We start from the raw sequence: 12,538 nt of genomic DNA on the forward strand, positions 1-12,538 counted from the left end.
CGAAAGTTTCCATATAATCTACGTGACTTTTTTTTTTTTTTAAAGATGGTTCTCACTGTTTTTCAGGTTGTTGCTCTGGCATTAATAACACTGTCATTTTTGAAACAAGTAAAAGATAAAGGAAGAGGAAATTATTAGCAAGAACAACCCCAAGAATGTTTTAAAACTTGACCTTTCATGGGGCGCCTGGGTGGCTCAGTGGGTTAAGCGTCCGACTTCGGCTCTGGTCATGATCTCGTGGGTCATGAGTTCGAGCCCCGCGTCGGGCTCTGTGCTGACATCTCAGAGCCTGGAGCCTGCTTCGGATTCTGTGTCTCCCTCTCTCCCTTCCTCATTCATGCTCTGTCTCTCTCTGTCTCAAAAATAAATATTAAAAAAAGTATTAAAAAAAAAAAAAACTTGACCTTTCATTTCCTCCCTACTCAGTGAAACTCATCTGTTAAAGGGAATCTATAATATAACTTATTCCACATTCTCTGTCCCTCAAAGACACTGCCATTTGTAAATCTTCTCCTCCCCACACAAGCACTTCCCCAAAGGACAGCAATGTCAAACCTCACAAATACCATCGAGAAGCAAGAAGGAAGTTTCTTCTTGGAAGAAGACACGAGGCTTAGGTGGTCTTCTGTTCTAGAAACTCTGCCACGCTCCCTGCTCACACCCACGGGTTTACCTTCGACTCCTCCTGCTTTAAAGACAAAACTGGGGCAAGACCACAATGGTGGGGATCATATTTTAAATTCTCCGCAGCTGCATTCGTGGGCTGCACTCGCTTTGAAGTATAAAATTAATGGTTAAACTGGACACCCCAAACAGGGCCCCAGAAGGTGACCATGGCGTGCCATCGCTGCGATTTTCAAATGTGAACATTTCCAGAGGTGGGCATGTGTGCGTGCTGATAACATCTCCATCTGGGGCCTATTCCCCCTGCCAGCTATTTGCAAGCCGTCTTCTTTGAAGTCTGAGGAATCCTTGAGGGGAGGTGCGGAGAAATGTTGCCAGGATAATGGGCCAGGGACACTCCTGACAAATCGCGCCAGAAACAAAAAACAAAAACCAAAAGATCCTGAGCCACCACTGTGTTGGGATTGAAATGCAGCGTCCCCTGCCACCCCACCCCCGCCAAAAAAACCCTCTAAAAGCCTCTATATATGCCCCCATCAGAAGAACGATCACCATAACAAAGATAATCATTTCGAAAGCATTTCTTGAAAGGATCCAGGGGCAAAACCTAAGTGCTATAGGCTGAGTGCGGTTTGATGGAGACAGAAAAAAAACGGGATATTTCAATGACAATGACAGGATTAATTATCAAGTGTGCTGGGGCCTCCGGATCTCTACCTACCAGGCCCCCCTCCACAGGCACTAGCTACCCAGAGGCTAGCTGGCTCATGGGTAAGTCTGAGCCCTCAGTCTCTCACCTGAAGCCCCACATCAGCTCCCCTCTGCCGGCCCAGGAGGCGACAGCTTTAGGGTGGTGTGCAAAATCTATTCAAGGTCGCGCGCTGCCTCTTTCCAATCTCACCCCCGGCCCCCCGCCATAGCCCTCCCCCTGCTACACATGCGCACCTCTCTACCACCACACGCTCACTCGCACACACTCACACGCATGTGCACACACTCACGCTCCCACACATCCCCCACACCCCGGCCAAGCTGAAAGTCTTGCGGATAGGGCTTTGCACATGCTGTGGCGCCTAACTCAGGGGTCAGCAATTTTTTTTTTTTTTTTTTTGTAAAGGGGCCAACGGTGAACACTTTCAGCTTTTGAAATAGAACCATAGTTGCAACTGACTCTGCCATTGGCCGTAAGGGAATGGGCATGGTTGTGTCCCAATAAAATGTGATTTACAGACACTAACATTTGAATTTCATATAATTTATATGTGTCATAAGATATAATGTTTCCATTGTCCCCTACCATCTAAATAGGTATATATAGAGAGAGGCACCTGGGTGGCTCAGCCGGTTGGGCATCCGACTCAGGTCATGATCTCAAAGTCAGTGAGTTCGAGCCCCATGTCAGGCTCTGTGCTGACAGCTCAGAGCCTGGAGCCTGCTTCGGGTTCTGTGTCTCCTCCTCTGTCTGCCCTTCCCATGCTCCTGCTCTGTCTCTCTCTGCCAATAATAAATAAATATTTAAAAATAAAAATAAATAAATAAATAAATAAATAAATAAAACCATTTCTAGCTCCCAGGCCACACAAAAACGGGCAGTGGGCCAGATTTGGCCCCAGGCCACAGTTGGTGAGCCCTGCTCTAGGTATATGGCCTGAGTCTACTTATGTGCCAAACTAACTCTTTCAGACAGTTCTGGAACCTTCCACACCCAGGCAAAGGGCTGCCGTGGTCATAGTAATACAGCTCTCTGAAACTGCTTTTTCAGTATTTTAAATGTTTCCTACCTTTCCTCCTAACCAGGCTCTGAGCTCTTTATAAGCAGCAAAAACTCTTAAAGCAATTTTGTTTCCCACCAAGCCCTCAACCTGTGCCAAATTAATAGTTACATAAAGCAAGGAGACTCAAATTTTCAGACTCCTTTCTCTCCTCCTGCAAAGTATTTTCTTTTCTTAATGTCTGCTTGTTTGTTTGTTTGTTTGTTTATTTTGAGTGAGAGAGAGACACATACACACACAGAGTGTGAGCGGGAGAGGAGCAGAAAGAGAGGGAGACACAGAATCCGAAGCAGGCTCCAGGCACCGAGCCTAATGCGGGGCTCAAACCCAGGAACCATGAGATCATGACCTGAGCTGAAGTCGGACACTTAACCGACTGAGCCACCCGGGCGCCCCTCCTCCTGCAAAATATTTCTGACGTGTCATTTGTCTGGGAATAAAAGGCACTAGGTACAGTGGGACCAGGAGACAGTCTGCCTGGGAAATCAGAGTCCTGCCAGAGCCAGATCCCGGTTCTCTGTGGGGATAATTGCTAATATGACCTGGGTTAGGGTGTGGTGGACAGTCACCCTTCCCACAAACATTCCACTGCTCCTGGGTGTTAGGGCTGTAGCTGGGCACAGGACAAAGATACTCCTTGCCCTGAGGGACTTACAGACTGGTCAGGAAGAAAGACTGCAAAAGCCAGTCTGATGAGAAAGTCCAGAGCGCCAGGAGCGCTGAGCAGAGGAAGCCAGTCCTGCAGGGAAGGGAGAGGCTCCGGGAGGACCTTGAGGAGGTGAGGTGCACACTCAGAAAGTTGGAGTTGGCTAGGTGAAAAGAGAGGGAAGGGTGTCTAAGTAGAAGGAACAGTCTGCATGAAGGCTCAGAGGTCAGAGAACCAGAGACAGGTTGTCCAACCATCCCAGTAGGGCAGGAGACGGCCGAGGTCACCAAGGGGATGGATGGAGGCAGAGGAGAGAAGAGGTGGGAGGACTGAGTCCTGAGCCCTCCAATATGAGAGCGATTTATTGTCATTGCAGAGCTAATGGATTCACTGGCTGACTCCAGTGATACAATTGTCCAAGCGATGCATCAGAACCATGTGCCCGAAACTCCTTTATGTTCTAGCAAATAATATTGCACAGAAGTGAGAATATGGTTTTGTCATTTTGGGTTTTTTTTAAGGATTTCTTCAACTTATTTATTTTGAGAGCAACAGAGAGAGAGCCTGTGCACGCAAGCTAGGGAGGGACAGAGAGAGGGAGAGAGAGAATCCCAAGCAGTCTCTGTGCCGTCAGCGTGCAGAGCCCAACGCGGGGCTCGACCCAACGAACCCACGAGATCATGACTTGAGCCAAAACCAAGAGTCAGTGCTCAACCGACTGAGCCACCCAGGCACCCCTCGGCATTTCATTCTGGCAAAAAAATACACATACAACTATCTTTCACACAAAGTGAAAATTGCGCACACACCCACTTCATAAGGGAAATAGTGCAGAAAACACTACTCAGTAACTCCAACTCAGAGCCTAGCTGCAAAACGGGAACACAATACGCAGGGACAAAAATAAAAACTGGCCGAGTGTGGTGGGACATGGCAGTTCACTGTCTTCTCCCTGCCGGTGAGGGTTTTGGAGCCCGGAGCAGGGCTGGCGCTGTGCCTCCCCAGGCGAAGACCTTTCTGAAACTGATTTGATTTTGATGAACTCGGGAAAGCAGGGGGGCAGGAGAAGATCAAAGCTCCCCCGCCCAGCCCAGCAGCAGCCCCCCTCTCTTTTCTCCAGGTCCGTACTTAACCGGCAGATCTCACAGGAATCCCAACATCCCTAACGTCAGGGAAAACACATTTTAAAACCAATCTTTGAGCTATTGGGCGGTGGGGGGGGGGGGGGGGGGGCATCTTGCTTGCTCCAAGAAGTCAAGTCCTAGAGCAACGCCACAACAGTGAGCAGGACCCACTGCCAAAACGTGAGGCTTTCAGCCCATTATCCAGAGGGTGCATCACTGCAGGACGGCAGAGAGCACAAGGGCCTCAGTCCAGGTCCGTCCCCTCCGAGCTCAGCTTCCTGCCTCTCCGCCCCTGGCAAGAAAGCAGAGCTGAGGGGAAGCGCCCCCCACCCCCCTCCCCTGCCCCCGGGGGGCCTGAGCTCTCCGTGCACTTAGGGAAAATTGCAGCATTTCAGTAGAAATCTCTGAGCTGCACTCAAAGATATCAAAGCAATCCATCCTACTAGGTCCCTAAACATTTTGAAGGAAGGTGGCCTTACTTTTTCTCTCCCCCTTCCTTCCTTCCTTCCTTTGTTTTTCTTTTTCTTTCTTTTTTCTTTTTTAATGACAAGCCCTTCAATTTACTGGAGCTGAAGAAGGCCCTCTCTTCCTGACAGAGTAAGCTGGCTTTCTTCCCCCCAGAGGAATGGCCTGTTGCAAGAATAAGGCCCCAGATGCTAAATTCTTGGGCTCTGCCCCTGGTTCCGGCTGTAGTGATGGCGAAGCTGTGTCTGGGAGCCTGTACGTACGCGGCATAAATATGTCAATTCTGCGTTCACTCCATAGAAACGCCTCGATCTCTTAGCGGGGTCACATCACCATCATTACAGGGCATGTAAGCCAGGTGTGGTTTGTAAAATTAAAACAGCAACAACAAAAGGTAGTTGGGAGGAGGGTCCCCCGAGTGCTAGAAATTGCGTTCACCCTGTGAACCACCCTGTGGTTTAGACCACGTTCAGTTCAGTCGGGTCCGGGACCACTCAAACCAGTATACTCCCACCTGCCATGATCAATTTCAGAGAGTTCCATATTGTTTCACTAGGGGAAAAAATGAGCAAAACTTTGTTTTTCTTATACCAATGGTTATTGATTTATGAAATGAAAATGATTCATGAATGGGGGGAAATGGAATTATTCTTCCATGCTTCTGTCCTTAATATGAGATTTTAATGCTCTGTGCGCCTGCTTTCCACTTTGGACTCAGGAACAAAGGAGTAACCAGCAGATTTCACTCTGCTTCCTTATTTAAATGAAATGCAACAGTCTCAAAAAAAGTTGTTGAAATCAACTGGCGGTTAGCATGTCTTCTTGAAAATCTGTTTTTGTGTATCAACCTCATACTCTTCTCAGCCTGTTTTCTTTTGTCTTGACAAATATTATTTTCCTGGGTAAGTGACAGACACGTGTCCGGACGCATATGCACTGAGCAGAGAGGCACACACTGGGGTTTCTTTGTTCCTCAGAAGGCTGACCCGGAGCTCGGGACCCCAGAGATGGAGTGGATTCTCCTGGGCTCCCTTACTCATTAACTGCAGGAAATTCCCAGGGGCTGTTCCTGAAGGTTGAGTCCAGTCTAGCTTAAAATGACTCAGGTATGTAGGAGTTCTCCAGAGTTCCGCGTCACAGACCTACCCCACCCTGCTTGCTGGAATCACAAGCCACGTTTTCTTCTCTAAGATACGCAGTAAAGCTCAAAAATTTAAAGGAACCGAATAAATTCCTAGTGAAGTCCCTTCCCACATAATTTGCAAGCAGAACTGAGACACTGACTTTATTGAATTCCTTGCACCCTGAATAATTAACAGATGCTATTTTTTTTTTAACACATTTTGCACAAGTGTGGCATATGCAGCGTAAATGCTGGAAACAATTAGATCTGAAACACATAAACCACACTGGGCATCTCTATTTGTAACTTTAATCCCTTTAGTATAAAATACCCTGTTCCTGACTCTTTTCAGTATTGTATTCACCAAATCACCTGACATATAAATATCAACGACTCCTTTTGTACCTGTGTGTGTGTGTGTGTGTGTGTGTGTGTGTTGCTTTCAATATCTTCTCGTTTGTTTTTGAACAAAGAGAAATTGCCAGAGTCACAGGCACGGCCTTTAATTTTAAAGGAATTTTCTTTTCTTGCAAATCTGCTCTCGCTGTAATCCTAGAAGTACAAAAGACAGCTAAATTATCTATCCCGCGTTCTGACCAGAGCAGCGTCTAACGTTTACCTTTGATTTGGGTTAAACAGCACCCTGGCAAGAGATTTCGAGAAGATCCTTCAGAAGGTTGGTACCCAGTAGCATACGCAGCTGCTTCCTGAAGTTTAAAGGGCAGGGCTGAGGCGTAGCGCAGGGTTGCCACGAAGAACAGTAAATAACGATTATAAAATGCTTGGTAAATGCTTCTAATGTGACACATAAATGCTCTATAATAAAAGAATGTTCCAGCGAGGGACAGGGGACCCTGTGCAGGTGGAGGCGTTGGCCTTCAGATGAGTCATAACCGTGATTAGCAAAAACCTCAGCGCTCCTCCGAGAGAGAGCTATTATGCCAGCTTCCCAGATTTGTTCTCTCCAAATATGGGAATGTTCTTCCTCATGTCCCCTTCCAAAGCGTGACTTCTGGTCGAGAGCACAGAGGTGCCAACACTTGCTCCCGGACACCGCGGGAGTGAGTCACGGCCGTAGAAATCACAGGAGTGAAGGCAGCGGACGGTCTCTTGGGTTGGGTTAGGACTGGAGGCATGGTCAACACCCCGTCTGGTTCGCCAGCTGCTCCGCGGGCCCCTTCCAAGGAGTCTCCTCCTCTGTTTATTCAGTGCTCGTTCACTTGATATTCATGTACGTATTGCTCGGTTTCGACACGAGCCCATTCTCCTGAATCTCACGAACTAGCTTCCTTTTATGACGCGTGGCGTCCCTGAAACCAGGCAGGCAGACGTCCTCCAGCCCACGAACGGCACTCTCAGGCGCTGGCATTTCATTCGAGAAACACTTCCTTTAATCAACCAGGTTAATCGCTTCTCCCTACCCAAATCACCTCTTGTTAATTTTACGCGGCCGACCTTCCGACTAAGTTTTGCTTAACGATCTGACTGTCATCCCACTGGGACAGGTGTTCAAAAAGACGTTGTTTCTGCACAGAGTTATCAGAATTCATATAGAAACCGCTGTCCTTTGTCCTGTGACATATTGCATATGCTAGTGAGGATATCGGTCATAAAATTTAAATAAATAGTCAATGCACCCATTTCCCTAATGATGTTTATACCTCATGTTCCCTGTTTTTATTGCCTAAAATTTCTCCGTAAAAATCTGTTTATCCAGCAGGGAGTTTTACCCAACCTCCCCCCTGCTTGGACCAGTCTGTGGTTAAGATTCTCACGTAGGGACTGGAGAGGCGAGGAGAGCCATGAAAGAAAGGATAGAGGACATGCTTCCCTGTGAGGCAGAGTATGTTTACCTTCTGGGGTCCTGTGTTTCTTTTTTTTTTTTAAGTTTATTATTTTGAGAGAGAGAGAACGTATGAGCAGGGGAGAGGCAAAGAGAGAGGGAGAGAGAGAATCCGAAGCAGGCTCCAGGCTCTGAACTGTCAGCACAGAGCCCGACGCGGGGCTCGAACTCATGAATCGTGAGATCATGACCTCAGCCGAAGTAGGACACTTACTCCACTGAGCCACCCAGGCGCCCCTGGGGCCCTGTTTCAAACACATGAATGCACCGCAGAGATTTCGATATGCTCCCCTTTTGACTTGTTAATTCAGCTAATATTTGTTTAGCATCTTCTATAACCCAGGCTCTGCCCTCTGCGCGGGAGGAAATCCCCGGCAGAAATGGGACCTTTTTCTCATCAGAGATGAGCGGCACAGAATCAGGAGGACTCGTCAGGAGATGGAGTCCCGTAAGCACCAGTCACTTTGACTTCAGTGTTTCTTGGCCAATGGTTCAACCTCTCTGAAACTTATCTTCCTAGAAGAAGGCTGGCTTCCTGCGAGATCCTGGGTAAGTCATTTAAACGCTCTGCATTTTAGTTTTCTGTCTCTAGAGCCAAGCCATTGACTTGTGAGAAAACGTTTACATGTGGACAATAGAATGTTGTTTGCCAAATGCTTTTTTTTATACCAGGGAATCAGGCTGCATCACCGTCTCTAACACGCAACAGCTAAATCATCAACAGGCCCCAAATGCATGAAGACAGTAAAATCACAGCTTCCCTGGGCGGAGGTGTTACTTCATCATCTTGGTAGAAGCTGTAATGCTTTCTCCTAGGGTCTGTCACACTTGCATTTCCATGTGTGGGGGAGGGGGAGTTCTGAACACTCACCTACTGTCTTATTCTTACGTGTACAGCCAGGGAAGGAGCTATATTTCAATTGGCTCTAGGAGAACTAAGAAGATTAAGACCGGGGCACCCCGGTGGCTCAGTCGGTTGAGAGTCTGACTCTTGGTTTCGGCTCAGGTCATGATCTCAGGGTCGTGGGTTCAAGCCCTGCCTCGGGCTCTGTGCTGACAGTGCGGAGGCTGCTTGGGATTCTCTCTTCCTCTTTCTCTCTCTCTCTGCCCCTCCCCTCTTCATGCTCTCGCTCTCTCAAAATTAAAAACAACAACAAAAAAGACTAAGACCATCGAGTACTCGGAAGAATTTATGGAAACAGAATCCCCCATTGGATTTGGGAGGATTATAGATGTCACAACGACTTTGGGGTGACAAGTGGAAACGTGCGTGTCCCATGAACCAGTGCAATCCCATGTCTGGGGAGACCCGCATATGTGCATGGAGAGGCAAATCCAAGGATGCTTGCAATGGCATGACTGGAATAAAAAGGGAATAGCCCAAATCAGAATCGAACCTTCAGATGAGAAAGGGACTGTCTGGGTAAAGCGTGGTAGGCGCACACAATGCATCAGGCACGATGGTTAAACTTGATGCAGTCCATGACTGTATGCGTGTCTCATCCCAGCACGCGATGGCAATGAAGAAAGCGTCAGGCTGACCCATAAAATAGGACAGGGACACAGGAAAAGCAATCGATAAGTGGGAAAGATATTGGAAGGATTCTCACCTGACTCAAGCTGGCTGTTGTTTTGTTTCTGAAGAGGGATACAGGCTGAGGAGATGGGGTCAAGGTGGTCAAAGAGGTGCTGAGGTTATGTCTACAGGATGCACTGTCTTTCTTTTCGCCCCCTTCTTAAGAGAATTAATGCATTCTTTCTTTTTACTTTTTGTTGCCCATCTCCTCCCCATACCAAGAAAATTAACACCTACCTTTCCTGTGTGATTTTTTTTTTAAACAATTGTTTTTATTTATTTTTGAGAGACAGAGCACAAGAAGGGGAGGGGCAGAGAGAGAGGGAAGCCACAGAATCAGAAGCAGGCTCCAGGCTCCGAGCTGTCAGCACAGAGCCCGACGCAGGGCTCGAACCCACGAACCACCTGAGCCAAAGTCGGATGCTTAACCGACTGAGCCACCCGGGCGCCCTTCCTGTGTGATTTTTAAATAATATAGATAGAGGGGCACCCGGGTGGCTCAGTCGGTTAAGCATCTGACTCTTAATTTTGGCTCAAGTCCTGATCTCATGGTTCGGGAGTTCGCGCCCCGCGTCGGGCTCTGTGCTGACAGTACAGAGCCTGCTTGGGATTCTGTCTCTCTCTGCCCCTCCCTCTCATGCGTATGCAGGCTCTCTCTCGAAATAAATACACTTTAAAAAATTAAAAAATATAGATAGATAGCAAAAAAGGCATAGGCAGCAAATAACACAAAATACTAGCAGTCTTCAATGTGGATATTTTATCCTGAATTTTTAAATTTTCTTCAAATGAGAAAAAGTGAATTCTAGAAGGAGGCTACCAGTGTTTTCATTTCTCACATTCACACAGGCACGCACACCACAGAGCCCTCCACCGTTCGTTAACTGTGAGATTCGGAGCACATCACTTAACCTCTCAAGACCTGAGGAGTCTCCCGGGGGGAGGGCGGAGGGGACGGGGAATGACACCTGTCCCCGCTGAGAGCCCAGGGCTGCACCAGATGGTCTCTGAGATGCTTTCTTTAGTTCTTAACACGGCCAGGTCAGCTCCGCCTGCCTCCCCGGAGACAAAAGTCACAGATCTCACTGCCCCTCCCCTACCTTCAGGTGCCACTGGACTCCTTTGCAGCCTGTCCCCTGCATCCGAGAGGGACAAGTGCAGTCCTCGTCCAAGCTGGCTCCGTGGCTCCTGCAGAGACCCCAAGGGAAGCTTTGCATGAGGACGGGGTGTGGCAGCAAGCTGGGGAGGCCTCGGGAAGTGGACAGAGACAGAGGGGAGTGAGCACGGGGGGGGGGGGGGGGGGGGGAGGGCGGGGAGGACCTGGGAGAGGGAAGGTTGAGGACACAGGACCAGCCTGGGGCGAGCAGAAGTGCAGACATCAGGAAGTGTCAGGGACAGGCCAGAAAAAACACAGCATTCTAGGCTGACTTTCCAGCAAGCACGTCATCTGGGTATGAACTTGACGGATGGCCCAAAGAGGACCCTGACTTCTCATGTCAGAGCAGAAGAGATAAGGACTGTCCAAAAGGCACGGCTCTCCGCTCACTGGCACGGATCCTCACAGACGCAAAAAGCCACCCGCTGCGCGTGTCTCGACGTGGTGGTGTTACCCGCTCACCAGGTGAACACGAACCCATCTGGGAGGCGTCACGTGTGAAGAGGCCTACCCAGGTGCCCACGCCAGGGTTCCATGCCAACTGAGCAATTTGTTCCTCCAGGTCTCATGAACAGCTCTGGATTGTTTTCCTGGGCGGGGGCGGGGGAGACAGAATTATCTTTTTCCGTGGCAAGTTACCTAAATCCCCCGTTCGTACGAAAATGAAAAATTGCAATTTCTTAGAGCACCAGCCTGCCCCCACCCCACCCACACAGGCGTGTGGGTCGCAATGGCTGTTAGGTCAGGATGCATTTCTGATCACCTAGAAGGAACTATTAGCCTAAGTGAATATCCAAAGAGGTGTTTCTCAGCCGGTCCCACCAAGCTCTCTTAGCAGCCAACAGTATGCGGATAGTACATTGTCACAGTAAGAACTAGACAGGAGTTATTTCAACAAATCCCAGGTGACTGGCCTCCAGTCAGTTTTAAGTGGGAATTCACAAACATGGGAACTTAGCTCTGTGGATTGACTTTTCTACACTGGTTTAAAAATCCTTTCACCAGATGTAGGTTTCAACTACACGTAGATATACTGTGTTCATATATATAATTTTTCCCTGAGTTCTCAAATTCCATCATAAAAATGGGCAGAGTGATACAGACAGTGCTTCTCTATTCGGAATTTAATATGTAAGATAGAGGGCTTTTTTTTTTTTCTTTCTGGAAAAATGTGAATCCACATTGTTCCAACAGTTGGAAAATTATTCCTCTCGTGCCAAACCTATAATAGAGCAATAAAATGTTTAGCAGTTGGGTGGAGCTCCCCAGATTCCAGAAGTCTGTGAAATGCAGAGGCCCCCAAGTTTAAAAAATAAAATGTCTGTTTATTTTGTCCTTAACACATTTCTAATTTGTTTTTGCAGATTGTTCTTTATTAACAAGGGAAAGCTATTTTTGTATTGTTGCCAAGAGACTTCAGAAACCAACAGCCTGATCAAAATAATAACTTCCTGTAATGAACAGTCTTGCTGGTTCAAAGATATTTAATTCTATATTTTTTTTCCCTGAAGATGTAAATTAAGGGCTTTTAAGCATTAGTGACATGACAGGGTAGCTTTGGAATCTTATACTAAATCAGCCTGTCCTATTTTCATTGCTATATTGGGCAAGGTAAAGAACAATGCGTTTTGCTCTTTGGAACACTCTAGCACTTTGAAAATACTGACAGAGTTATGTATTAGTTCTAAATGCTATTTGCTTAAGGTTTCTTTAAAGATGATAGGCTAACAAAAAACATAGCGCAAAAAGACCTGTGACACGTTGACAGCCTAACATGATTTAAATAAATCCTAAAATAAAGTTTGAAATGTAAATTCTGCTCTTTTTTTCCCCCCCCTAAAACTTCACATACACGAGGTAGGAAATAAGTTGCCAGTGACATAAGCTACAATATCATAAATTCATCTCTGTCAAAAGAAGCTATAAATGCGTTTCTTTTTTATGGAAATATAATTGACACATAACATTATATTAGATGTAATAGAAGATATATTTCTTGTAAGTTTCCTGCACTAAGATTGCTGGATCTTCTGATAATGCACATTGGGGCCCCTGGGTGGCTCAGTTGGCTGAATGTCTGACTTCGGCTCAGGTCATGATCCCGTGGTTCATGGGTTCAAGCCCCGCGTCGAGCTCTGTGCTGACAGCTCAGAGCCTGGTGCTTTGGATTCTGTGTCTCCCTCTCTCTCTCTGCCCCTCCCCCCACTCG

Source organism: Prionailurus viverrinus, chromosome A1 (genome assembly GCF_022837055.1).
Source record: "Prionailurus viverrinus isolate Anna chromosome A1, UM_Priviv_1.0, whole genome shotgun sequence".
In the NCBI taxonomy this organism is placed as follows: Eukaryota; Metazoa; Chordata; class Mammalia; order Carnivora; family Felidae; genus Prionailurus; species Prionailurus viverrinus.